This window comes from Narcine bancroftii, chromosome 4 (genome assembly GCF_036971445.1).
Source record: "Narcine bancroftii isolate sNarBan1 chromosome 4, sNarBan1.hap1, whole genome shotgun sequence".
NCBI lineage: Eukaryota > Metazoa > Chordata > Chondrichthyes > Torpediniformes > Narcinidae > Narcine > Narcine bancroftii.
Window position 1 is genome coordinate 120763528 of NC_091472.1, and position 25915 is coordinate 120789442.

At 43.1% G+C, this 25915-nt stretch overlaps 1 protein-coding gene and 2 long non-coding RNA genes across 19 annotated transcripts in view; 1 reads left to right on the top strand and 2 right to left on the bottom strand.

The window, feature by feature from the left end:
- LOC138761066 (hypermethylated in cancer 2 protein-like) overlaps positions 1-25915 on the bottom strand; it is a 101810-nt gene that overhangs the window by 26605 nt on the left and 49290 nt on the right. For 4 of the 17 annotated variants that reach the window (XM_069932644.1, XM_069932635.1, XM_069932643.1 and 1 more), the window contains exon 3: positions 24848-24876. The exons of 11 other annotated variants lie outside the window; for them this stretch is intronic. The gene's annotated coding sequence lies outside the window, so the exon portion shown is untranslated. Of the gene's footprint in view, positions 1-18852; positions 19451-24847; positions 24877-25915 lie in introns of all 17 variants that reach the window. 2 more of the 17 variants (XM_069932641.1, XM_069932646.1) reach the window with 1 other exon arrangement.
- LOC138761069 (uncharacterized) overlaps positions 1-25915 on the bottom strand; it is a 74073-nt gene that overhangs the window by 26605 nt on the left and 21553 nt on the right. The gene's annotated exons all lie outside the window — the stretch shown is intronic.
- LOC138759942 (uncharacterized) lies at positions 16202-18739 on the top strand. The gene is made up of 3 exons (XR_011355260.1): positions 16202-16442; positions 16979-17019; positions 17949-18739. It is a non-coding gene; the product is annotated as an uncharacterized lncRNA (long non-coding RNA).

The following is a 25915-nucleotide window of genomic DNA, read 5'->3' on the forward strand; positions in this document are numbered from 1 at the left end:
TCAGAAGGTACAAAATAACATCTTCAATGCACATAAAAATGATGTACTTTGCCGTGGTGATCTCCACAATAAGAATATACTTACCCACTCTGACACTTTATACTAAAATTGATTGGATTTATTTGTTTTCCATGCCATTCAACTCAAATAGTATAAGTGGTACAAAGAAATAAATAAAAGACTCAAACAAGCACAGGAAGCAGGCAAATAATGCATGGTATGAAGTACAGTCAGAAAAGGTGGTGTGTAGTGGCACTACAAGTCCCAGTGAACTGACTACCGAACGTCGTGACGTCACAGGGGCATGTGACATGGGTTTTTTTTTAAACAAAGGTTGTGCCCGTCTGAAAACACTTTTGTTTGAACTTACTCGCAACTGCGACCCATTACGCTCTCCTCTCAAATTACCCACTGCGACATCGGTGGCTACGAGTGCAAGGGCCTGTGTGTGATCAATTCAAGGATCTGATAACTATAGGAAACAAACTGTCCTTGAATCTGGAGGATTGCGCTTTCAAGTACATTCACCTTCTGCCTGATGGGTGATGATGGGGTTGTGGGTGGGGGGGGGGGGGGTGGAGAGTAGAGATTATGATCAAGACTAGATGAAATTTGGAAGGTTTAGAGGAGATTTAATGCAGTGACCCAAGTTTAATGAAGAGGTGACATTGATTTTCAGTAGGAATACTTCTTCAATATAGAAGATAATGGCAATTTCTTATATAAAAAAATTAATCTGCTGGGTGAAAGACACATTATTGTGCACAAAGTAGCTGCGTTGAATAAACATGCTTCCCCAGAGAAAACCCTTTAATTGTTCAGCACATTGTGACACCCAGAGGATGTGAAAGGCACTATACAAATGTAAACTTCTAAGCATGAGATGAAACTCTATGGTTACCCAGATTCATTAAAGGTGCTTTCGCCAAATTCATCAAGTTGGATTTTAAATTAATTCTCACTAAATCAACACACATTGGATTTCTACTGAAAACTGCTGAGCTAATGCATCTTAAGTGAAATTTTCCTAGCACATTAGAAATTGCAGTAAAACTGCATTCTGATGAACTTTGAGACAAGATGTGGAATCTTGCAATTAATTAATTAGCCAACTACAATTTCAGCTCCCTTTTTAAGTTAATTCATCTCGCTTAGCCCAAGCAAGTCAACAGACTGTTTGCATTAAAACCAGCAAACCACAAATTTGCACAATCTTGTTTAAATGATTTTCAGGCAAAGCTGGCACAACACAGCAAGTTGACAAGAACTGTACTCATGAACAACATGTTAAGAATCTGGCAACTTCTCAACTGGAGTCATATACAAACAGACCTATCCTTCTGGATATATATTTTTAAAAACTATTCAACTGTTCACTCCTCAGAACAAAACTGACTTCCAATGCTCTTCCCTTTATAAGCTCGTGACACTGTCTTCCATCAGCATAATCTTGGGACAAATCAGAGGAGAACTTGCACTGGCACAGATGACATGTCCTACTACCTTGCAGTTATGGAACAGGGATGGCGACCTCCAATTCACTGGTTTGAGTCTTACCTTTGTATAAACATATGTGGGTTGGCGTCTGAACAAGAAGAAATATCAGAAGCCAAAAATATTATGGATGCAGTTCAAGAAAGCTTGCTGCCACTGGCTTGGATTTTGTGTGATTCCCATAAGCTGTCGGTTCTCATCTCCCTACAACGCAACACTGGAGGCATATTTCATTTAGAGATACAGCATGGCAACCGGACCACTCAGAGGAAACCCATGTGGTCACGCAGAGAACATGCAAACTACTTACAGACGGTGAAAGACTAGTACAGACCACTGAAATAACGTGCACGAAATGTGTCTGGTCAATTACATTTAGACAGACATGAATTTTAATTAAAAAAAAAATTAAGACATACAGCACGGTAACAGGCTATTTCGGTCCATGAGCCCATGCCGCCTAATAACACCCGTATGTTTTGAACGGTGGGAGGAAACTGGAGCCCATGGGGAAAATCATGCAAACATAGGGAGAACGTGGATTTGAACCCAGGTCACTGATGCTGTAATAGTGTATTGCTAACTGCTATGTTAACCATGCACCCCTAAGGTAGCTTGGTCTATGGCCACCAGAGCAGTGGTTCTCTACCTTTTTCTTTTCATTCACATACCACTTTAAGTAATCCCTATGCCATCAGGGCTCTGTGATTAGTAAGGGATTGCTTAAGGTAGTATGTGAGTGGGAAGGGAAGGTTGAGAACCACAACTTTAGACCCAATTGTTACTGAGATATTTTGCTTGAGAAAAATTGTCATTGGCCCATTTCCTTTGGAGTTATGAAATGGTGCACATAACGAGTCAATGAGGTACGATTAAAACAGTGGGTTTCAAACTTTTTCTTTCTACCCAAATACCACCTTAAGCAATCCCTTACTAATCACTTATGCCCAATGGGGCATAAGGATTACTTAAAGTGGTATGTGAGTGGCAAAATAAAAGGTTGAGAACCACTGGTTGAGAGACAAAAGATGAAATCCTTGCTTCAAATGAGATCACAAGAGAGGCTAAGATGCATCTTCTGCCTGCAAAGCATGGAACTAAGGATCCTCACCCACTTCTGCTCTCAGGCAGCATCTTTGGAAAGAGAAACAAGAGTTAATGTTGGAGGGTGAAGATGCTCCGTCAGGGCTGAGAAAGGAGGAGAATCCATCTTTTGTCCCTATTGGTGGTTAGGAACTGGGAGTTCAGGATCACTGATGGAATGGACAGGAGTCTGTGTGGCTGCAGATGATGCATAGGAGGCTAATCCATGGACCCTGTGTCTCTGAAGGGACTCTCTTTTGCTTCTCCTATTCTTGGGGCACCATGTTTTGCCAGTGGCGCCTCTTTGTGGGCCTTTAACAGGCTGCCGGAGGTGGCTATCATAAATACTATTGTAACAATCATGAGAATAATTGGATATATACATGGATAGGATCGGCTTAGAAAGATATGGGCCAAATGCAGGCAGATGAGACTAATGTAGGTGGAATATTTCTGCTGGCATGGGGAAGTTGGGCAAAGGGCCTGTTTCTACACTGTGCGACTCCATACAGTGGACAAGTTTTGTGTACTGATTACCTGATAATAACGGAATCTTGAATCTCCCTTCCAGCAAGACAATTTATATTCAAGTTCCTCCTGACATGTGTTTGAACAACTTCATGGATAATTTCAGTTCCAATATCATCCATTATACTGATCTGACAATTTCAAAATAAGTGTGGTTCTGGCATACCTTTCTCACCAAGGCTGTTCACAACTAATTTAATACTTAATAAATGTTGTACTGTAGGAATCACAGTTAACAACTTGTACTCAGTTAATTCTCTGACACAACAATGTGATTATGGCTGATTTCCTTTTAAAAGCCGATTTTGGTAAAGAAAGTGGTAAATGCTGTTCAAACTAGGTAAACACCCCCTTCTTCAGACAGCACAATGGGATATTTTCTCTCCCATTCAAAGTAAACAAATGGGTGGAGAACATGGAGCCTATGGTGCAATTTCCAAGGGGCATTGATTTTTAGTGCCATCTAAGTACAACCATGTGACCAATTCACCTACAAACCCCATACATTATTGGAATAGGGGTGAAACTAGAGTTCCCAGAGTAAACCCAGAAAGGTCACTGGGAGAATGTATAAACTCCTTACAGAGAGTGGTGGTTTTGAAGCTGGGTTGCTGACGCCGTATGCAACGTATGTTAACCATTACGTGAACCGTTGTTGGATAAGGAAGAAATAAGTGAGTCCACATGCATTATTCATGACAAACATTCCATTATCTCAGCTAACTCAAGGCATTATCATATTGACAAACAGAATCAAGTCTTTTGCATGAAGGAATTAATACAAAAGCCTTCAAATGTCATTTGCAGGTGTAAAAAGCAAATGGCAGGATGATTATTAATATCCAGTGATTGAGAACACAATGATATGGAAGCTGAAAAAAAACTGCAAATCTATAATAAAAAGAAAGATATGCAAATACTCAGCAAGTCTGATAGCATCAGTGGAAGAAAAGGGGCCAGAAGGGAATTGGTGAACCAGTGTCCCAATAATACAAGGTGAGTGCGCAAAAGCACTTCTGAGGTAGGTTAGCTGTGTGCTTGCATGGTGAGTGTAGCGGCTAATGCGATGCTATTACTGCACTGGAGAGAAGTCAGGTTTATTGCCATCTGATTGCACAAGTACAACCCAACAAAACAGTGTTCTCTGGTCCTCGGTGCAAAACACCCAAACGTACAACTAGACATAACACATACAGAAAAAAACAATACATAGGCAGGACAAGTATTCATCTATGCAAAAAATAAATATTGAGAGTCTCGTATGGTTAAAGTGAGCAGTTTATTTGGTTATTCAGCATTCTCACTCCCCGTGGGAAGACCTGGGTTTGAATCCAGTTCTGTCTGCAAGGAAATAGTACATTATCCCCATGTCTGCATGTTCCAAAGATGTATAATGTTAGTAGTTAATTGGTCATGGTGTAAATGGGGCAGCATGGGATTGTGGGCCACAAGGGCCTATTTCTGTGCTGTCTCTATATTTATCTTTTTTATTATTATTTATTTATTTGAAGAATTATTAACAGTAATACAAAATACATTCAATAAAGAGAATTTATATGAATATATATATTTTAAAAAAAAACAAAAACAAAGAAAAAAAAGAGAAAAAAAATTAAATCAAATCCCCCCCCACCCACCCAGCTCTCTTAAGGAGAGCTAAAAATATATAAACAGAAACTAAAAGTATATAATAAATCAAAATATATCTAAATGCATACATTCCAAATATGGTAACCACTTATTAACAAAAAAAGAATAATTGTCACGCAGATTATATGTAATTTTTTCCATAACAATACAAGCTTTCAATTCATTATATTAATCACTATATTATCTTTCTATGTACTCGCTACACATTTTCGAGCTACAGACAATGCTAAATATATAAATGCAATTTGAAATTTATCCAACCCTAATCCCTTTAAAGGAATCATATAACCCATTAAAAAAAATAGATGGATCATATTTTATCAATTTCTCTGGGGTTAAATACAACTGATGTAGAAAATTATAATGAACCATTCCATACCGTACATTCGTCAATTTAGTAACCCTATCATGACACATATCTGCCCAGTAATCTTCAGGAAAAACAAAAGCTAAATTCATTTAAGTTTAGACTTCTCCCATTTCGGCTTATCCATATTATCTTGTAATACTTGGTACATAACAGAAATATAACCCCTTTTTGGTATAGAAGAAATCAAAGACTCGAATTCTGTCAATACAAATAAAATAATCTCTCTACCATACATATTTTTCACCAAAGATCGAAGTTGATGATAAACAAATAAAGAATTTTCAGCAATATCAAAACGCTCTCTCAAATGACTGAAAGAAAGAAACTGTCCTACAAAGCAATCCCGTAACGGGTCTCATGATAATCTTTTTTCGAGATTACAGTAATTAAAGCACTAAAGCAAGATTCTGGTAACTCATGTTGTTCATTCGCTTGTTGTAATACCTCCTCAAACACCGAAGGTAAATCTTCATAGAAAGTTTTATAAAATTCCACCGAAAACCCATCATCACCTGGTGACTTTCCGTTGGGCATTTCCAACATAGCCGCCTTAATCTCTAATTCTGTAAATGGAGTTTCCAAATCCATAACATCCTCCTCTTCTAATGCTGATACAATTAACTTAGATAAATAAGAATCAATAGAACCATTATCCTGTCTCCCCTCAGAAGAATATAATTTTTTATAAAATGAATAAAACTGGTCATTAATTTCCTGAGGTTTATAGGTAACTGTTGAATTCTTTTTTACAGCATTAATAATCCATGAAACATGTTCCTTCTTTAACTGCCATGCAAGTATCTTATGTGCCCTCTCACCCAACTCATAATCACGCTGGTTAGATCGATTAATCAGGCATTCAAATTGATAAGTCTGCAACATATTATTACGCAATTTCAATTTAGTCAAAGCCACTTTTTAAAAATCTTCTGTCACTTCCTTCTTAAATTCCTTCTCCAATTCATCAATTTACTTTTCTAATTCTAATCATTCTGCCATATACTGCTTCTTAACTTTAGTGGTATAGCTAATAATCTGTCCTCTTAAATAAGCTTTTAACGCATCCCATAACATAAAACGACTTTTACTGAATTAGCATTTTCAGACAAAAAAAAAGTAATCTGTTCTTTAACAAAGATAACGAACTCTGGTTTTTTTCAACATTGTGTTAAATTTCCATCTATAAGATATACGTACCACTTCTGAACTTAGATAAGAAAAAAATAATAAAGAATGATCTGATATAACACTGCTTTTATATTCTACCTGTAATACCCTTCCTTGTAAATGTACCGATACTAAAAAAAATCTATTCTAGAGAATGAATCATGTTGAGATGAGTAAAAAGAAAAATCCTTCTCTGTAGGATTAACCCTTCTCCAAATATCCACCAAATTTAAATCCTTCATCAAGGCCCCAATTTGTATCGTCATCTTCGATTTCTTTATACTTTTTGGGGATCTATCCAACAAAGGATCCAAGACACAGTTAAAACACAGGGCCAACCCAATCTCTCTTCAATTTCAAATGTTCTTTTTCAGTCAAATGTGTTTCTTGTATAAAGGCAGTATCAATTTTCATTTTCCTGATACAAGCCAAAACTCGCTTTCGCTTAATCGGATTATTTAACCCCTGAACATTAAAAGTTGCATATTTCAAATTAGACATCCTTATAAACTAACAATATAATCACTTACTACAAAATATCGCTCTCCTTCTAGTAAGTTAAAACCACTCTCCCTCCCCTAAATATTTTTTTAAAAGAAAGTATTGTCATGATAATGAATATGTATGAGATGTACTGGAAGTCACATGGTATGAGAGAGAGATAAGAACACAAGCAAGAGAACAAAGGGAAACTGGAAAATAAAGACAACGGAGAAGTTTACCTGATAAACTTGTGTTTAATGTTTCATTAACTTCACATTTCGGGCCACAAATGTGACATTGGCGACGAGGATGAAAGAAGCTTGAAGAAAATTAAAGACTAAACAAGATTACAGACAACTTCAAGGTGATAAGAATTTTCTCTTTGACTCAGTACTCAGGCTGGAATATTTCCTCATGGCTGGGGCAGACGGTGACTTTCTAACACATAGTGGAATTGCTCATTTTGACCCAACGGGTGATGCAAGCACTGTAAGTGTGAAGTGGAAGGCATGGCTGGAAGAATTTGAATCCTACACCGACAGTCGTAGATACCGGTACAGTTGAACAAAAAGCGCAGAGAAGGGCGCTACTTCTTTTCACTGCAGGACCCACAGTTCGGGAAACATTTAAGACACTTTTGAATACTGGAAGAAAGGATGAGTACCGGAAAGCGGTAGATGCATTAAATGCACACTATGTAGTGACACCGAATGCTACATTTCGACGCCATTTGTTTCGGAGAACGAGACAAGAAGATGGTCAGACAATTGCTCAGTACGTGACGAGACTACGCCAGCTAGCTGTTGGATGCAATTACATGCCAGCTGATTTGGACAACCAATTATTGGATCAAGTCGTACAGCACTGCAGATCAGATAAACTCAGAAGACGTCTACTGGAAAGAGGGAGTGAGTTGGAACTCACCGATGCTTTAACCATTGCTGCTGCATTAGAGGCTGTTGAAGGGCAATTTCATACCATGACCCTGAAAGACAACTCAAGCCAGCAAATTAAGAGGCTCTCACATCGCCATAATCAGCCAAGATATACGTCGACACAGAACATGGAGTGTTATCGATGTGGAAACCGAGGTCACTTTGGAAAAGACCCATATTGCCCGGCCAAAGGCAAAGTTTGCAGAAAGTGTGGAGGTAAGGACCACTTTGCAAAGAAGTGCAAAAGCAAGTCCAATGCAGACCAGAAGAGGAAGAGTACAACTTCCAAAGGCAAAGCCTGGGGGAAAGGAAAGAATCCTGGAAAGAAAGATACCATTCGCCAGATAGACGGTGACGATGATGATACCCAGGAGGAACAGAGGTGTTACCAATTTACGTTGAATGAAGTACATCATGAGAAGGTCCCAGTGATCATTGGTGGAGTGACAGTGCAGGTCATTGTAGACTCAGGCAGTGACAGTAATGTGATTGATCGACATTTATGGGAGAAGTTGAAAAGGAAAAAGATCATCTGTACCTCAAAGAAGTATTCCAAGAAACTGTATCCATACACAGCAACCAAGCCATTGCAGACCATTGGATGTTTTACTGCAACTGTTGAAGCTGGAGATAAGTACACCGAAGCAGAGTTTATGGTCATAGAAGAGAGGGGAGAACCATTGCTGAGTAGAAGCACAGCGCAAGACCTGGCAATACTTCATATTGGAGCTTGTGTCAATTCAATTCTGTCATACGAGGATATGAAGCAAAAATTCCCCGCAGTCTTCCAAGGAGTAGGAAAGCTGAAAGGTCGACAATTGAAGCTAGCGGTAGATGAAACGGTCAAACCCAAGGCACAACCAATGCGCCGAACTCCGTTTGGACTTCGTGGGAAAGTCGAAGCCAAAATTAAAGAATTGATCGAACAAGACATTATTGAACCGGTGGAACATTCGACACAATGGGTCAGTCCCGTAGTGATTGTGCCCAAACCAAAGGGTGACATAAGACTATGTGTTGACATAAGAATGGCCAATGAAGCTATAATTAGAGAACGACACCCTATACCAACGGTGGAGGAAATACTTCAAGAACTAACTACCAGCAAGGTATTCTCAAAAATTGATCTGAAATGGGGCTATCATCAATTAGAGCTGGATCCAGGTTCCCGAGATGTAACAACATTTGTGACTCACTGTGGATTGTATCGTTACAAGAGACTATCATTTGGAATTAATGCAGCTTCGGAGATCTACCAGTATGAAATCCATCGAGTGATTCAAGGCATTCCTGGAGTTGCCAACATTTCTGACGACATCATAGTCCATGCACGAACGAAGGAAGAGCATGACAAACGGTTGAGGCATGTACTATCTAGACTACAGGAAGCAGGCCTTACCGTGAATGGAAACAAGTGCCAGTTCGGTGTGTCAGAAATGGACTTCATGGGACACAGACTTACACGGAAAGGACTAAACCCTGCAGAGGCCAAGGTGAAAGCTATTGCAGAGGCACGTGCACCTCAGAACGCAACAGAGGTGAGGAGTTTCCTGGGATTGGTCAATTTTTGTGCAAAGTTCATTCCTAATTTCGCTACAGTGGCAGAACCACTAAGGAAACTAACCAGGAAAGGTGTACCATTTCATTTTGGATCTGAGCAGAAGAAAGCGTTCACAGCGCTGAAGCAAAGTCTGACAGATGCAAAAACTCTTGGATATTACGAACCGGCGGCATCAACCAAAGTCATAGCGGATGACAGCCCGGTTGGTTTAGGAGCCGTGTTGGTCCAGATGCATGATGGAGGACCAAGAATCATTGCCTATGCCAGCAGATCGTTATCAGATGTGGAAAGAAGATACTCTCAGACATCATGCCAGGAGATAATGTTCTAGTGAGGCATGAAACTGGTGGTAAGCTGGACACACCTTATTACCATCAACCCTATACTGTCGTATCCAGAAGTGGCAGCATGGTGACAGTCAAGTCTCCGACTGGAGTCCTGTATAAGAGAAATGTATCAGGTGTAAAAAGGTACCAGTCCAGAGATATATCGAGTGAAGAGGTTGAAAGGCCAATACGAGATGCTGAAACTGAGAGACCTGATGATGTTCCAGAGGCAGTTACCAGCACTCCTGATGAAGTGACTAGAGTGCGAGAAACACCCGAAGCCATGGTGAGCAGTATTTCCGACGCTGAGAGTGAACAACCGAGAAGCGACGACAATATCGCAGGCTGGCCGAAACAAAACCAGAAAGCGCCCAAACGATACGAAGACTTTGTGCCATAGTTTTAATAAGAACTTTGGGACAGTATTTTAATCTTATATCATAAAGTGCATGTATGAGTGCTGTAGGAAGTAAATTTTATGTAGTTGAATTATAGTATTACCATTAGTTACGATGTTTGTAGGTTTCCGAGGGATATTGGTAAGTGAAGGTAAAGTTTATTTCTGATTAAAGGAGGGATGTCATGATAATGAATATGTATGAGATGTACCGGAAGTCACGTGGTATGAGAGAGAGAGATAAGAACACAAGCAGGAGAACAAAGGAAACGGGAAAATAAAGCCACTGAGAAGTTTACCTGATAAAACTTGTGTTTAATGTTTTATTAACTTCACATTTCGGGCCACAAATGTGACAAGTATATATAAAAACTTTTTTAATTATTCCCCCCTCCAAAAAAAAACTACCCAAAGGTAGTAACGCCCTAAAAAAACTGGGTGTGGTAAACCCCATTAGTGGCAGATGACTATCAAAGATTTCAGTGCTATCCACCCCCCCAGCCAGAAATACATCATTCACATCAATACAATCCAGTACTGTAAATATATTCAACCCAATGACTCCATTCCCAATGATTGTTCCGGATCTTCAATGTCAATAAGACTTTGTGTTGAAACCTCTTTCTTTCCATTCTTCCCATTTTGCCCATTTCCATTTCACTTCTTTTTAGGTGACGGTGGCAAAACGCTTCCATATCCTCATAAATCCAGTAATGAATTAGCAAAAATTAATGCATCCTTATCATTCTCAAAAAATTGAGATTGAAAGTTGCCATAAAAGAATTTTAACACAGCAGGATATCGAAAAGCAAATTTATAATCCTTCCGCCACAGCACTTCTTTAGCCGAATTAAATTCCCGTCGTCACCTAATAATTTCTTGACTCAAATCTACGTTAAAAAAATATTTTGAGTCATCATTGGAGATTGACTTTGTCCTGCCTTCTGTCCCGCCCATCGTAGTATCATTCCTCTGTCTTGATAGTTCAGGCACCAAACTAAGACCGCTCATGGTTGTTGTCCCGGTAACGGTTTCTTTCGTAATGCTCCATGTGCCCTCTCCAATACTAAACCGTCCAAAAAAAAAACTCTTTGCCCAACACCTCGGGAATCCAACTCTTGAAAAATTTTATTGGATCCGACCCTTCAATGTCTTTTGGAAGACCCACAATTTTCACATTGTTTCTCCAACTTTAATTTTCCAATGAATCAATTTTTTTCAATGAGTCTTTCTTCTGGATTTCCCCAATCCACAAACAAATCTCCCACTTTCTCTATTTTTTTCCTTATTACGTTCAACTTGAATTTTACATTCAGAAAAAGCTGTTTCAATTTTTAAAAAAATTTCTTGCACTGTATCCACTGATTTAATACATTTACTGACATCCCTCTTAACTGTAGATATATCTTCAGACATATTAGATAAATCTTCAGACATATTAGATATTTTAGTTGTCACATCCAAAAATCCTTGAGTCATTTGTTTAGACATATTGTCCATATGATAGACAATTGCTTCCAAGACTGTGCAAACAGACTCCATTCCATATTCCAGTTCCACATTTTGAGGTCTACCTTCTCTTGACTCTACCTCCAAATGTTCCTGTGAACTGCTCGTTAAAGATAAGTCTTCCTCTTCTTCCAACGTTGTTGGGCCCTTCCCGGTGCGGCTGCGGGTCTGGACACCCGACGGCAGCATTCCGACCACTTTGGGATGCCACCGCTTGGGCCCCCCACCCCCCCCCCCCCCCACAGCCCACACATGGTCTAGTAACTTACGGACCCTTGAAGCACCGCGCATGCCCAGCAAGGCCAGGGACTGCGCAGAGGCAGCTTCCGACGCCATTCTGCGCGTCCCCGGCTCACCCGACGGCAGCTCGAGCTCAAGGGCTCTTCTCTCAGCCGGGTCGCCTGCGCGTCCGATATCGCGAACGTGCGAATCAACTCCGGCCAAGCTCATCAAAATGCCGGCGCCATCTTGTGGAGACAAGGTCGGCGCTGGTGTAATACTCAGCCTGGCAGGTGTTCTCTGTGCCTTGGAGGTTCCAAACGACAATTCCGTGGCTTCAGCTGGACAGGTAGGCTTCAATTCTTCAGCACTTTTAAAAGGTAATTTCTTCTGTAATTGAGCTTTTGTTTTTTTTAATATTAGTCACGATTATGACCCATTAATGTTCCCAAAATTAAAGATACAAATTTTAATCGCTTAGATAAACTTTAAAAACGGGTGCTTAAAAAACTGGCTGAGGAGGGGTGGGATCGCATGTCTGCCCTCTACACCATCTTGCCATGCCCCCCCTCTATATTTATCTTAAAAAGAACTGACACTGATTGTCAAAACAATCAGGAAGGACGGAATGGCCAACGCCTGCTTCCATTTCATGCATACTTATGTCTAGCTCCTATTCTGTCTATCCAACCTTTAAGCAATGGCCCTTCAAGATGTCACTGGTAGATTAAACCTGTCTATTCCAGTCAATAACAAAATTGTGATCATTTCAATACTTCCCTTTAGCAGTTTGCATACAAATTTTATCTGCCGTTGCAGAGGAATTTGGGCAAAAGGAAGAGCTTGTAGCAAGGTCGCTTCGGCTACAGCTAGGTTATTACTCTTGGTTATAGCCCTTAGTCTGTGGCTCGAATCTGCAGAAGATACACTCATCAGTAGAGTGTATTTGACACTGAGTTTATTCAGTGGCAGCTCTGCCTTTTGTAGTACCTCGGCTGCATCACCACTGGGGCGTGGCTTGAGTGGGCCAGTTGACGATTGGCTACCTTGAATGCTCAGTCCCCAATTAGGCCCCTTGTGATACATCGGGCCAGTTTCACCGCTCTGCTGGCGGCCTATGGAATCGTGAGTTTCAGCCCGCACAATGCTTTGCTGGCCACTGCATTTGACAGCCATTCCTGTATCGACCCAATGCACGGGCTGCTACACGACCCCTCCCAGAACCGGCAATCGGGGTGCTGTTTTAAGGAGGCTAACTCCTGAGCTGTGGGGTCGGGTGAGTGATGGGCTGGACAAAGTCCAAGTAGGCTGGTTTCAACCAGTCAAGTGTGAAAATCTCTCCCCTGCTGCCGATGTCCAAAAAGCAGATGGAGCCGTTGTGTTGGAGGACACAGTATGGCCACTCATAAGGCTGCTGAACAAACAGTCAGTATAGTTCTTTGGGACATAAGTTGGCCATGGGGTCTAGGCTTAGCAGGGGCCAGGGTACCTAGGCATTCGCATATTCTGGACAATACGGTCCTCAGGGGCTGTCATGAATTCTTCCGGTATAACTAGGGGTGCGCTGTATACCAACTTGGCATATGGGGCACGGGATATCTGTCTCGTATGGTGGCCTTGTTGAGTTGGCGGTAGTCTCCACATGGTTTCCAACCACCTGCTTCCTTGGGGTCCATGTGGCAAGGGGAGGCCCAAGGATTATTGGAGCGCTGCACAATGCAGAGTTTCTCCATCCTTTTGAACTCATCCCTGCTAGGTTGAATTTCTCGGGTGGGGGGAGGTGACGCCGCAGCCTGGCATGGAGGGGAGGGAGAGCCCTCTACCAATTTGGTGCCTCACCCCATATTTGGGTTCTGCTGAGTGGAAATGAGGCATGGTGATGGAGGGGAATTCTGCTAGGACCTGAGCGAATTCATTGTCTGTAGTACTCACTGAGTGCAGGTAGGGGCTGGTTAGTTCAGTGCCCTTGAGTGAGAGTCACTGCAATATCTGGGTGTGCACCACCGTGAACCTCCCAGTGAATTGTCTGTCCCAGAAGCATAGAGGAATGGTGTGGGTGCCGAATGTTTGGATGTTGGAGCTGTTTGCCACTCAGAGTTTCTCTGCCCTCTTTGCCGCAGTGGGCCTCCAGGCTGGTCGAGGGAATGACGCTCTATTGTGCCCTAGTGTTCACCAAGAAGTGTGCCCCGATAGGAAGTCTTGAATGTGTAGCAGGCTATGCAGTTGGCCATTTGTCAAAACCATTAACAACAGCTGGCCTGGGCGTTTCCCTGGGGAGTGGAATTGACGGGCCTCGGAACCCACCGTTGGTGATAGAAATAGTACTACTAACAGGTGGGGCATGGCATTTAGGTGGTCGGTTGGTGGTCTTCCTGGCTGGACGCTGATGATGCAGTCCTGTCACTTGCTAGATCAAAGCACAGGCGACCCTTTTTTGCTGCCCATAGCAGGTCTGCTCAGGCAACCATCTTCCTGGGGTCATCGAAGTCTTCCTCTGTGGTGAGCAGCCAGATGTCCTCAGGCAACCTCTCCAGGAGGATCTGCTGGATCAAGGGGAAGGAGGTGTGGCCATCGTTGAGAGTGAGCATGTCACTCTTGAGGACAGAAAGGGCCCTGTCCACAAACCATCGATATGCAATAGTCGGACAGCGCACCAGCGCTTTGAGAGCCCGAAAGTGAGGGTTAACAGCTCTTTGATGGCCACGTACCTTCCTTGTTCTGGGGGCTGGTGGAGGAAGTCGATGATGCAGGCTGTGGTGTCCTGACCATGTTGTAGTAGCGCGTGTTGTTGGCGAACTGCGCCTTGGCTTTCTGGAACCACACCTGTGGTTGCAACGTCCAGAAACCAGGCAGCTTCAAAGCATTGATTTGTTCCATCTTCGGGAACAAAGCACCATTTGGACCAGTCGAGGTCACCACTGTAGCGAGGTCAGTACGGCTACAGCTAGATTATAGCTATCAATTATAGCCCTAAGGCTGTAGCTAGAATCCGCAGGAGAAGAAAGAAAGAATAGGGTGTATTCGACACTGAGTTTATTCAGTGGCAGCTCCGCCTTTTATAGTCTGCTCGGCCATGTCACCACCGGGGCATGGCTTGAGCAGGCTGGCTTCCGATTGGTTACCTCGGATGCCCAGACCCGATGGTCCCCCTGCAATCCACCAGCGGTGATCGGCCAGCTTCACCGCTCTGCCAGCGGCCTATGGAAACTCTTCGTGTTCAATGGCCATTTCCTGTGTCAACCCAGGGCCGCGGGTCGCTACAAGCTAATGTGTGACACACACCCAGCTGTTATGTTGTTTGATGGATGAATGCTTACCAGTGGACTCTGCACGTTCAGTGAATATGGGGCAAAGTTCTTCCTGCTTACATTTGCTTGACATAGCACAGTATCAGATACACTCATGGTTTAAACCATGGGAGAATCTAAAATGAACTAGAGTTATTTTCAAAAATCACATGTCTGTTCTGATGGTTTAAGATTCAATTTTCTGGATCAAACAGCATATTCCTTTTATTTTAATTTTGAGAGTCTTAAGTGCATTACAGTCTGTGCTTGGGTAGTCTCTGCAAATTGATCTCATTCTTGAGGAATGATTTTTTAATGATCAAAATAAAATTTAATTCCCAAGAATGAGTTCTGAAAATCAACAAAACCATTTAATGCAAAACAAAAATCAATCTGCTGGAATTCCACAGGCCAAGCAACATCCGTGCAGGGGATGGTGGAGTACACTTGAAACACTACATCTTGCTCACAACCATCGAGAGAAGAAAGCTTGTTGCTGGACAATTGCACAGCAAGGAGCCACAGGATTTATTTTCCTATTTATTATGTGCTACACATTGCATCTCCTAGCCCCACCTGTTTCAGTCATACCTGACAAAGGGCCCAGGCCCTTTACTCCCCATGGATACTGCGTGACCTGCAGCATATTTCCGGCACTGCACTCGACACCAGCATCTGCAAATTCAGGGCAAGGGAACTTTACAGGAAAGAATCTTTCTCCTTTTCATTAAAATTTAGGCTTTTCAGAACTTCCAATGTCTACTTTGGACACAATGAGGTAATTTTGTCCATTCGTCAGGTCTCAAATTTCTGCAAAAATTCAATTCTGTCATTCACAAACAAAACATTACTGATCAATTTGGTGCTAATTCGAAGGACCATTTATTGTTATGCATAGGATTCGTTTTTCTGGAAAGGGAAACTTCCAAGTGTTTTCGTATATTTCACCCTGGAATAGATTTCTCAATAAATCCAAGCTGCTTCTGATCACCTTTGATGAAGAGATTTGAAAATTCCTTTTAAGGATCTGCATGAAGAATTAATAAGTTACCCCAGGCTGATGTTGCTCAACTGCAAATTTCCAAAGACAATCAAATGTAAACACCATTATTACAAAGGAACATATGTCACAATTACACATTATTGACCTCTCGCTTTTTACTATGAAAAGCCGAAAGATGATCATGAAAACTTGGAGCAGGAAAGACTGTCTCTCCTCACTGTAGAATTTAGCCCCATTATCTCTGCAGATATACATGTGGAGATAATGCATCCATTCAGGAAAAGCTTTTAATTCATCTGGTGCTGCTTATATAGACAATTCTCAAGTGCTTCGCAACCATGGAATACATTTTCATGAGCTGAGTCAATAATAATGACACCTAGAAAGTACACTGCCAGCTTCAATGAAATTGGTCAGGTAATGTTTTCAGGTAATATTGGTTGAATTTGAACACAGGTCTTACCACCTCATAGAGCAAATGGTCCAAAAGTTTGAATTGAAATCAGAATTCCATTGACATCATGCTGGTGTGCCAATCTACATAAAGCACCTTTCAATGTCTTCCAAGTATATTAAAAGCTTGGATTATGAACTACTTTTATTACAATATCACCTGCATAGCCAAATGCAGTGGCCAAATTTTTATATATTTTTTTATTTCACTGATCTATTTATTTTTACACAGAGTCTCACTACAGCCACAAGTGAGTAGGCAAAGTTCAAATTTATTGTCAGAGTACATACACGACATTGCATACAACCCTGAGATTTTCTTACCTTGCAGGCCAGGCAGAATTTCTATTTATTAGTAGAGTGAAAAAACTACTCAAGAAAAAATGCATAGCACAGAGGAGAGAACTGTAAACAAAGAAAAAGTGCAAACTGTGCAATATAGAAAATAAATATTCAATAATAAATAATGTGCCATGTAAGAGTCCTTAATCTTTGATTGTGTTTGTTGTTTAGGTTTGATGGTGGAGGAGTAGCAACTGTTCCTGAACCTCGAGGTATGAGCCTTGTGTCACCCATACCCCTTTCCTGATGGCAGCAGCAAGAACAGATTCTGCCCGGAGAGGCGTGGATCCTTGATGATTGCTGCTGCTCTCCAACAGCAGCGTTCCAAGTAGATTTTCTCGATGGTGCATAGAGTTTTGCCTGTAATGTCCTGGGCTGTGTCCACTAACTTTTGCAGGGCTTTCCACTCAGAGGTATTGGTGCCCCCGTAGTATCAGGCCAAGATAAAGAATCAGCCGGTCAGCACACTTCCCTCCACACACTTGCAGAAGTCTGCCAAGGTTTTTGATGTCATACCAAACCTCTGCTAACTCCTGAGGAAGAAGAGCCACCAATGTGCTTTGTTTCACGACGATCTTCATGTGTTGGGTCGAGGAAAAGTCCTCCGAGATAGTAACTGCCAGGAATTTCAATTTGCTCACCCTCTCCAACTCTGATTCCCCCAATGATCACTGGATCATACACCTCTGGCTTTCCCCTTCTGAAGTCAACAATCAGCTCCTTGGATTTGGTGACATTGAGTATGAGGTTGTTGGTGCACCATTCAGCCAAGTTTTCAATCTCCATTCTGCATGCTGATTCATCGCCCCCTTTTATATAACCCACTACCGTGGTATCGTCAGCGAACTTGTAGATGGTGTTAATGTCATAACGAACTGCAGCCCCGTGGTACTCCAGATTGTGGAGGAGATGTTCTTACCGATCCTCACTGATAGTCATCTGGAAATGAGGAAATCCAGGATCCAATTACACAGTGAGATGTTGAGGCCAGGTCGGAGTTGGCTGATCAGTTTTGAGGGGATGATGGTGTTGAATGCCAAACTGTAGTCGATAAAGAGCATCCTAATGTATGTGATCGGATGTATCCTGATGTATGCTGCATCGATAAATGAACAGGAAATCTTTATTCTTTTCCTTGCAGTCTCTGTTTGACTCATTCAGAGGAGGATGTGGAGCAAGGGGACAATGCACTGAAACGTAATTGACAGAGCTAAGCAATTTCACATGCAATGGATTGAAGTTCAGCATTCTTACCACATCTGGACATGAACAATGAAGACAATTGAAAGGGGTGACTCCAAGGATATCCTCACCTCAATGGAGGGGGAAGCTGACATGTCAGTGGGAGAGGCAAGGCTGAAACATTCCTCACCACCTTCAGCCAGGTGCTCAGTGAGTGTTCAATGTGGCTTCCTCCGGAGATCGCCACCATCGTAGGAGCCAGTCTGCAGCCAAATCCACTGGAGATTGGATGCATGGGACTGATCATCCCCTGTGTCCTACAACCAGCTGTGTGTCGAGCTGAACAACTTTCCCCAATTATCACAGTGTCACCAACCTGGGTTGGCATCTGGCAGCGTAAGAAGTTTGCACATTTCCCTATGTCTGTGTGGCTTTCCTCTGGGTGCCCTCGTTTCCTCCCACCTTCCAAAGACATCCAGGATTAATATTTTGATTGATCACATGGATGTATTCGGTCTGGAAGGGCCTGTCACTCTACTCTATCTCAGAATTTAAAATTCCAATCCTATATGAAGGTTACCTGATTATGTCCTGTTCAATGGATGCAAGATAAATCTATTCCAGCTTATTTTCACCCACAAGGATGAGAGTTTGTTGACAAATATACAAACACACATGCAGATGCACCTACACGATGCAGCCACACTACACGAGATACACCAACCAGAGCATAAACAACATGACGACAACATGCCATGACACTGTAAAGGAGATAATAAATATAAAGGGATAGATAAATAAACAATTATTCCCTGCCAGTCGAATTACAATTAATGACAGCCCAATCAAATGTGCTTGCTCACCAATGGCCAGTTTGGATTACACTAGGATCTCATCGCCATGTAGCAGAGCCACCCTCTTCCTTAAGGCTGTGGATCACAGAGCTCCCTCCATGAAGGTTAGGGAGAGAAGGCGGTGACGGGGTACTGAACTTTAAGATCAGCCATGATCTCGTTGAATAGCGGAGCAGGCTCGAAGGGTCGACTGACCTACTCCTGCTCCTACCTTCCATGTTTCTATGAACCTTTTGGAAGAAGCACGAGCACATCACATCCAGTTCCACTGAGTGGACTCTGGTTCGGAAGATAATCTTGGTGGACTCCGAGGTGAACAGCATAACTTGTCAGTTCTTCACCTCTCTGAGATCCTCCCTCATATCCAGCCCTCTCGATTCCTGGAAGAGGAGTTGCTGCAGATCATTTGGGAGTTGGCTCAGTTCCCTCTGCTTCTATCTTGCTTTTCGAACACCTTTGAGGATAAAGAATCTCAATGTTCTCCTCAGTCGCTTCCCACCAGTTCACTGGGGAGTCAAAGAAGGATTTTACGGTTCTCCAACCAGCATACTCCTTTTGTTCATCTATTTTGTGGAGGTCAGCAATCAGCTTCTCCATTCCGGTCTGCCTGGTGACAGGAGGCACAAAAAAAGCAGAGGTCAGAGAGAATGCAGTGTGGCTCTGTGCGTGACACAGTTAGAGTGGTCCAATCTCGTCCAGGTGGGCTGCAGCTGTACTCCACCTGCTGAAACCATCATTCAGCTTTGTATCCTTTACAGTCTCCAGTAAAGGTAGTGCCAGTACTGTCAGATTGTCCCGCCACATCGACGATGTGGTTGAAATGACTGACGAGAACAATTGGTCTGGATGATACAGCAATGGTGGGAGCTGCTGGAAGACAGCCAGCCTCTCACTCTGCACAGGCAAGGCATACGCATTGATCAGCTGGAGCGGGGTGTTGCTGTGCATTAGGTACACCATGAGGTGTTCTCAAACCACCTCATTAACCTCGGCGATTACAAAGTTGCCCTGCAGCAAGCTATCCAGTCCAGATGTGCGACAACCATTCCCCATCCCACCCATAACCATATCAACAACTTCCAATAGCTCCTGAGGTGCAGCAACCCACAGTCCTGTACGAAAGTCACATCTGCAATGACTTTGACAAGTATTGCAAGGCATTTTCACATCACATAGTGTGTTTGTCGGGCACACAAAACTCAAAACGGTCAACCAGTTTACCTATCTCGGCTGCACCATTTCATCAGATGCAAGGATCGACAATGAGATAGACAACAGACTCGCCAAGGCAAATAGCGCCTTTGGAAGACTACACAAAAGAGTCTGGAAAAACAACCAACTGAAAAACCTCACAAAGATAAGCGTATACAGAGCCGTTGTCATACCCACACTCCTGTTCGGCTCCGAATCATGGGTCCTCTACCGGCACCACCTACGGCTCCTAGAACGCTTCCACCAGCGTTGTCTCCGCTCCATCCTCAACATCCATTGGAGCGCTTACACCCCTAACGTCGAAGTACTCGAGATGGCAGAGGTCGACAGCATCGAGTCCACGCTGCTGAAGATCCAGCTGCGCTGGATGGGTCACGTCTCCAGAATGGAGGACCATCGCCTTCCCAAGATCGTGTTATATGGCGAGCTCTCCACTGGCCACCGTGACAGAGGTGCACCAAAGAAAAGGTACAAGGACTGCCTAAAGAAATCTCTTGGTGCCTGCCACATTGACCACCGCCAGTGGGCTGATAACGCCTCAAACCGTGCATCTTGGCGCCTCACAGTTTGGCGGGCAGCAACCTCCTTTGAAGAAGACCGCAGAGCCCACCTCACTGACAAAAGGCAAAGGAGGAAAAACCCAACACCCAACCCCAACCAACAAATTTTCCCTTGCAACCGCTGCAATCGTGTCTGCCTGTCCCGCATCGGACTTGTCAGCCACAAACGAGCCTGCAGCTGACGTGGACTTTTTACCCCCTCCATAAATCTTCGTCCGCGAAGCCAAGCCAAAGAAAAAAAGAAAGTGTGTTTGACACTGCACACACAGTTGCTTATAGGAGTCCTTACAGCCCAGAATCAATCAGTCTGAGCCCTTGTACCCACCACTTTGGTGAACTGCAGCACTGATTTCAGGCTGAGGAACAGGGGGCAATTTTCCCCTGGAAGTGGGGTCTCCTCAAACAAAGCTGGTGATGTTGCTGGAGTGGGGGGAGATCCATCTGTGCTCCTAACCCTGTCTTCCAGCTGGTTTATAATCTCCATCTCCCCAAGCTGGGGATGTGATTGCCTCTGCACTGCTCCCAGTCTCTTGTAGCATGGGTCACTGGGTATTGTACATCCCACCGTCGAGCTTACAGTTATCCTCCTTTCTTTCCCCTCCATCTTGGCGCTTCTTCTGCCTTCACTGGCATTTGTACTGGCTTCATTCTTGGACGATGAGAAATTGCTAGCTTCTGTTTATACCTTGACCCTTTTCTTCCCATGCTTGTGGTGTTGGTCATCAGTTTCTTCCCTGGAGCTTTTTTGTGGTTTCTTTCTTTTCTTCCACATCTGCCATTTTTCTTCCATACCCTCCTCCTCCATCAACTCCACAGGAGGGGCCTCTGGCCTCGTGGCTGAGGTTTGAGAGTGGATATACTTGGGGTCTCCTCGCTCCCCCCCCCAGTCAGTCTCTGTTGGGCTCATTTTCACAGTTGAGGTGATGCTGGCCTCGCTGGGGGTGGGGATGTTGGCTCTTTGCACTCTTATTGTCTGTGCATAGGTGGCTACACAATTTGGGCAGGCTCTATGGAGGTGGCCGGTTTCCACAGACAAATTGCAGTACTTGCTCTCTGCAAATTCCTTGATTTGGTGGCCTGCCTGCTTGCAGAGGCCACATATCCAGGTTTGTTGCAGTTCCTGCACACCTTGAGCTGTCCAGCATAGATCAAGCACCCACAGTTCCCTCCAAAGGTGAGCATCAAGGTGGGGGGGGGGGGGGGGGGTGGTGTCAATGATGGCCCTTTTGTTGTCTTCTCATAGCTTCACCTTTACTTGGCTGGTCCAGATTCCAAACGTGTCTTTGAAGTCCATGCAGATCCCTGCCCCCTCGACAAGGTGCGCATGACCAGCTTCTACACTGTTCTCACTCCTTTCTTCTCTGATGGAACTCTGAAGAGTGGTTGAGCCTTGAAGTGTGAGAGTGGAGCCACGTTCCCCTTCTCCTGGAAGTCCTGAAGCATCCTCTGCAATCAAGTCGGAGTTTTGAAAGGCATATTGAACTAACGGTTATCTGCAACATCCTGGAGGTAGTCAATGCCCTTCGCCTCAAATTTGAGGCATTCCATCAAGATCTTCTAGACATAGTGGTCCTGGGAAAATGGGGGACCTTTCTCAGGTCCTTCACTGCCACCCTGATATTCCGAAATCTTTGTCCTCCTGACGCTGCAACCATCCTTGTAAGACTGATGCTATGGATAACGATAAAAATATATAAAACCAACATTTTGGGATGGAGACCTTCTTCAAGGTACAGATATTTTGCTCCATTCTCTCTTCACTGCAAGCCAACAGGGATTGATGTAATAGGTCGGAGCCCTTCTTCAATGTATCACTTGCATCACAGATGTGCCAGCCTTTGGTACAAGGAAGTAACTGCCCATACCTGACACCCACCTCTGAATCCCTAATCACCATCATTCTGGGGAGTGGGCCACTACTGATTAGAATCACACTTGATCCAGCTATACAAATGCCATGCCTGGGTCAGACACTGGGTATCCTGGGAGTCAGGTTCCAACATTCCACCACTTCCACCATGGAGCAGCTCGTCGGAATATTCACCACGTACCTAGATCAGGATATGCAAATCAAAACATTAGAAGCACTTTGCGATCCATGACAAAACAGCTGTTTGACCCTCCTTTAATTATTCTAAGGATTAATTCTATACACCAGCAGCTACAGTATAAGTCATCCACAAAATGCAGGCCATTTCCTTGTCAACTCTCCAACACCACCTTTTAAACCTTCCACAGCTACCACTGCAAACCACCCCAGCCATGAATCACCATAACTTAGAGTCCCCTTCAAGTTGTACACCATCTTGACTAGAAGATATATTTGTCACTAGGTTTAAATTGGTCAGCGAGGGAAAAGCAATAATGGCTTTAACACGAATGTTTGCAGATGTTGGGGTTGAGTTTAAGACATAAATTTGCTGGAGAAACTCAGCAGCTCATACTGCATTCATAGAAAGTAAGGGGTAACCAACAATTCTGGCCTTTGTCAAGGCACTTCCTATGGATGCTATGTGACCTGCTGAGTTTCTCCAGCACGTTTGTAAGTTGCAGCAATAAGTGCCAAGCTTGATCACGATTTCCCAATCCTGAAACTGAATAAATAATAGGGCAAGCCAAGTCTTCCGAATAGTCTTTAACCCACAACCATCTACTGAAGCCCAAAGGCCCTCCAACTAAGCCAAGCTCACACTTCCAACATTATCTTAAAAATTTGCTGTTGTTAGAGTTTGAATTGTTCTGCAAGAAATGTTGATGTGAAGACACACAGTAGGTCATCTGAAAAGTAGATAAGATGGCAGATCTGGGTGGGAAAGGTATAAACAAAAGATGAACTAGAAGGATCTGACTATCCTTCCAACAGCAAGTACAAGGGGTGCCCTATTGAAGCTGAAGGTCAATCTGACAGCCTGCTATGATTCCACAGTACTCACGTGTGCTCAGATAACCTTCAAATACTGTTAACTGTTTTCATTACATCTTCAGTAAGATGTGGCACTTTTAAAAATATTCTGCCACACATCTTAGTTTCACATGTTATTCAAACATATGTCTGCTTCATCATGGAGAATTCACTAACTCGATTTTTGCCAGTAAGGGTCCTGGTGTTAAGCTTGGGTTCACCCCTGGAATGGATGGAAGTATGTGAGGTTAGAGAGGTTATGGAGAGGCAGGAGGCGGGAGCAGCAGAGGAGCTGGAGAGATCCATATATATGTGGTGTCACTCAAGGGATTTCCTCCTCTTTTTTTTCTTGTCTCAGAGGTAGTGCTGTGATAACAGCTCTGGGCATCCAGAGGAAGGATTTTTGTCTGGCTGGAATCTTGAATTCTGAATCCATACACAGGAGTAGGGACTAGAAAATTAGGTTATATATTCCCCTCTGTAAGTATGGAGTTTAGGCATACCTTGCGTCACATCATACCCACCTCCAGCCATTGGTTCCACAGAGAACTATTTTCATTGTGCTTCATTGGAATAGGTCATAAAATAGAATGGTGCAGCAGGGACAAAATAAATTAAAACTGAGTAAAATGATAAATACTGCTGTGCTTAATTTTACTTCACCTTAAATGCTTCACATGATTTTTTTTAGTACTCTCAGGTATTCCAATTTTTAAAAAATTTTCAATATATTTTAGCATTGTTTGGACATCTCTATCAAAATGTTCAAGAGGCGAGCTGAGATCCTAGACTGTGAGGTTCAGTCACAACTGGTCAGGAAACAACTGTGGGATCAGATCACCAAGTTGAGTTGCAAAAGGCAAGTAGTGCAAGGGACAAGCTAAGCCAGGGACCATTGTGCCTTGTCAATGAGGCTTCCAGAAGAACATGAAGGGAATGGACAGATATGGATGATGTACAAGCTGCAGAGTTTCAGTTTGAGTTGGGCATCCTGTTCAGCACAGATGTGGGCTGAAGAGCATTAGAAGAGCCACACTTGGAATACCATCATCTGCAGTTCTGGTTGAGAAAAGATGTCATTAAAATGGAAAGGGCGCAAAAAAAAGCTTGGGGGGGGGGGTGAGTGGGGTGGGAGGAAAGATTTAAAATAGACGTGAGAGGCAACTTCCCCGTGCCCCCCACACAGAGTGAGGTGGGTTTATGAAACAAGCTGCTAGAAGAAGTGGTAGAGGTTTGGCGTAATTATGTCTTTAAATTTATTTACAACATAGTAAATGCGGATTCTGGCTATTGAAATCAGTGCCACCCAATTATCTGACCAACCCTGTACCTTTTGAAAGGTGGAGGAAACTGGAGCACCTGGAGAAAAAATTCAAAGTTTAGATTTATTATTAAAGTACATACACAACATTACATACAACTCAGATTATTTTACCTGTGGCCCAGGCACAACTTCTACTTACAGGCAATGCATAAAAACTGTACTCAAGAAAAGATACGCATAGAGAGAAATGGAAACAAACCAATTGTGCAATACAGAAAAAATATATTCAACAATAAATAACGAGCAAGAGTCCTTAAGTGAGTCTGAGTTTGTTGTTGAGGAGTCAGATGGTGGAGGGGTAGCGGCTGTTCCTGAACCTGGTGGTGAGAGTCTTGTGGCACCTACACCTCTTTCCTCATGGTAGCAGCAAGAACAGAGCGTGTGCTGGGTGATATAGATCCTTGATGTTTGCTGCTGCTTTCTGACGGCAGCATTCCATGTACATTTTCTCAATAGTGGGGAGGGTTTTGCATGATAAATAATGGCCTGTGCCTATTATCTTTTGGAGGGCTTTCTGCTCGGGGGTATTGGTGCCCCCATGCAGCTGGTCAGCACCCTTCCCACTATCCATCTGTAGAAGCTTGCCAAATTTATTAATGTCATACTAAATCTCCACAGAGAAACTATTGAGAAAATAGAGGTGCCGACATGCTTTCTTCAAGATGACATTAGAGTGTAGGTTCCAGGAAAGGTCCTCCGAGATTTCCAGGATTTTAAATTTGCTTACCTTCTCCAACTCTGATCCCCCAATGATAACTAAATCATAGAACTTTGGTCACAATCAGCTCCTTGGTTTTGGTGACATTGAGTGTGAGGTTGTTAGTACACCATTCAGCAAAGTTTTCAATCTGCGTCCTATCTACTGACTTATCACTTTTTAAAAAAAATACAGCCCACTACTGTGGTATTGCCTGCAATTTTTAAAAAATATACATACTGTTGTAGTCGTACTGGGCCACACAGTCATAGGCGTAAAGCAACTACAGCAGGGGGGCTAAGAATGCAACCCTGTGGTGCTCCAATACTGATGGAGATTGGGGAGATGTTCTCACTAATTCTCACTGTGGTCTGGAT